The sequence below is a fragment of the Mauremys mutica genome, chromosome 1, assembly GCF_020497125.1.
Source record: "Mauremys mutica isolate MM-2020 ecotype Southern chromosome 1, ASM2049712v1, whole genome shotgun sequence".
Lineage (NCBI taxonomy): Eukaryota > Metazoa > Chordata > Testudines > Geoemydidae > Mauremys > Mauremys mutica.
In genome coordinates this window covers 373133261-373136511 of record NC_059072.1, presented here as the reverse complement: position 1 = coordinate 373136511, position 3251 = coordinate 373133261, and positions in this window count along the sequence as shown.

Sequence of the window (3251 nt, the reverse complement as noted above, 5' to 3'; positions counted from 1 at the left end):
AGCACGATCATCGCCCCACACAGCGATCAGATTCCAGGACTTCACGGTCTGGTCCATGCTGAGGGACCATCTTTCTATTCTGGGATTGCATGGACTCCTCTGCTGGAGAGCTCTGCATCGTTGCAGGTGCTGCTGAGCTCGCCCCGATGACCAACCAAGGACATGAGATTCAAAGTGCCCAGACAGGAAAAGGAAATTCAAATTTTCCCGGGTCGATTCCTGTGTGGCTGGTCAGGTGAATCCAAGCTTGGGACTGCTGTCCCAGAGCGTCAACAGAGTGGTGCACTGTGGGATAGCTCCCGGGAGCTAGTAAGTTCAAGTTGCATCCACCACCTAGCCTAATTCGAACATAGCCATGTCGAATTTAGCGCTACTCTCCCCCTCGTCGGGGTGGAGTTACCAGGAAATTCGAACTAAAGAGCCCTCATAGGGTCGAACGAAATGGCTTCATGTGTGTCGGACGGTGTGCACGGTTAATTTCGAATTAAACGCTGCTAAATTCGAATTAAAGTCCTAGTGTAGACCAGGCCTTTGTGAGTAAATAGCAGTACAAGCCTCTCCCGGATTTGTTTAGTCCTCACACCGTAGATGATGGGGTGTTGCATGAGGGGCACCACAAGGTATATGTTGGCCATGAGAATGTTGAAATGCAGGGGCACATTGTGGCCAAACCGGTGTGTGAGGAAGGAGAATAGAGCTGGGATGTAAGAGGCTAATATAAGAAAGAGGTGGGAGCCGTAGGTCACAAAAGACTTGAATTTGGTGTCCTTTCTGGAGAGGCTGAAGATGGCCCTGAGGATCTGGGTATAGGACAACAGCAATAAAAAACACATCCAGACCAATCACCAAGAATGCTAGAAAGAGTCCATAATAACTACTGACTTGGATGTTGGCGCAGGCCAGTTTCACCACGGCTACGTGATCACAGTAAGAGTGGGGGATGATGTTGGTATTGCAATATGTCTAGTGCCTGGCCAGGAAGAGATCAAGCAATACAAGTGTGCCACTGCGCAGCACCACGGCCAGGCAGATCATGTGTACCAGGGTGTTTGTCAGGACGGTGGAATGTGTCAGGGGTTCACAGATGGCCACGTAGCGATCAAAAGCCATGGCCACGAAGATCCCAGACTCCATAACTGAGACGCAGTGAATGAAATACATTTGGGTGAGGCAGGCACCAAAATCAATCTCCCTGGAATTGAATTGACCTTGGGTGTGCTCCTCAACTCCACCATCCGTTGCTTCCCTCCTCCCCCAACCCTCCAGGGCTACCGTGGCAGTCCCCCCCCCCCATTTGTGTGATGAAGTAATAAAGAATGCAGGAATAAGAAACACAGACTTTGTAGTGAGATAAAATGAGGGGGAGGAAGCCTCCAGCTGGACATTAAAGGCTAGGGGGGAGAGGAGACCAGCCTTCTGCTGCTATGATAGTCCAGGCAGTACAGAATCTTTTCTTTAGACACAAAGGCGGGGGCGGGGGACTGATGGAGCTCAGCCGGCAGTTGCTATGATGAGGACGGTTACCAGCCGTTTTGTACCATCTGCTGGGAATGACCAGGAGTCATTCCTATTTTTACCCAGGCGCCCCCGACCGACCTCACCAAGGCCAGCCAGGAGCACTCACGGGCTGATGATGAGGATGGATTCCAGTCCTTCTGTACCATCTTCCACCGGGGAGGAGAGGGCAGAGGATGCTGCGGTTTAGCGCTCCAGAACCCTGTCTACCAGCAGCATGCAGTAGACATAAGGTGACATTTAAAAAAATCAAGAAACAATTTTTTTTCCCTTTTCTTTCACGGGGGGAGGAGGGGTTAAATTGAACAGCTATACCCAGAATCACCCCGGACAATGTGTTTGACCGTACAGGCATTGGGAGCTCAGCCAAGAATGCAAATGCTTTTCGGAGACTGCGCGGACTGTCACGCAGCACTGTGCTGAGTCCCTGCTGTGGCCTCTGTCTGGAGATTTTTTCAAATGCTTTGGTATTTCGTCTTCTGTAACGGAGCTGTGATAGAACAGATTTGCCTCCCCATACAGCGATCAGATCCAGTATCTCCCGTACGGTCCATGCTGGAGCTCTTTTTGGATTTGGGACTGCATCGCCACCCGTGCTGATCAGAGCTCCACGCTGGACAAATAGGAAATTCAAAACTTCGCGGGGCTTTTCCTGTCTACCTGGCCAGTGCATCCAAGTTTAGATGGCTTTCCAGAGCGGTCACAATGGTGCACTTTGGGATACTGCCCGGAGGCCAATACCGTCGATTTGCGGCCACACTAACCCTAATCCGACATGGTAATACGGATATTAGCGCTACTCCTCTCGTTAGGGAGGAGTACAGAAACCGGTTTAAAGAGCCCTTTAAATCAATATAAAGGGCCTCATTGTGTGGACGGGTGCAGGGTTAAATCAGCATAACACTGCTAAATTCGGTTTAAAGGCATAGTGTAGACCAGGCCCTAGTGAGGCAAATAGAAAGGAGCATAAACACTGCCAACTTAAGTGCAAGAGTGTAATAAGAAAAGCCAAAGAGGAGTTTGAAGAACGGCTAGCCAAAAACTCCAAAGGTAATAACAAAATGTTTTTAAGTACATCAGAAGCAGGAAGCCTGCTAAATAACCATTGGGGACCCTTGATGATCGAGATACAGAAGGGGTGATTAAAGATGATAAAGTCATTGCGGAGAAACTAAATGGATTCTTTGCTTCAGTCTTCATGGCTGAGGATGTCAGGTTTTTTAATTAATTGATAAACTCAACATTAACAAGTCACTGGGACCAGATGGCATTCACCCAAGAGTTAAGGAAGAACTCAAATGTGAAGTTGCAGAATTATTAACAAAGGTTTGTAACCTGTTCTTTAAATCGGCTTCTGTACCCAGTGACTGGAAGATAGCTAATGTAACGCCAATATTTAAAAAGGGCCCTAGAGGTGATCCCGGCAATTACAGACCGGTAAGGCTAATGTCAGTACCGGGCAAATTAGTTGAAACAATAGTAAAGAATAAAATTGTCAGACACATAGAAAAACATAAACTGTTGAGCAATAGTCAACATGGTTTCTGTAAAGGGAAATCATGTCTTACTAATCTATTAGAGTTCTTTGAAGGGGTCAACAAACATGTAGACAAGGGGGATCTGGTGGACATAGTGTACTTAGGTTTCCAGAAACCCTTTGACAAGGTCCCTCACCAAAGGCTCTTATGTACATTAAGCTGTCATGGGATAAAAGGGAAGGTCCTTTCATGGATTGA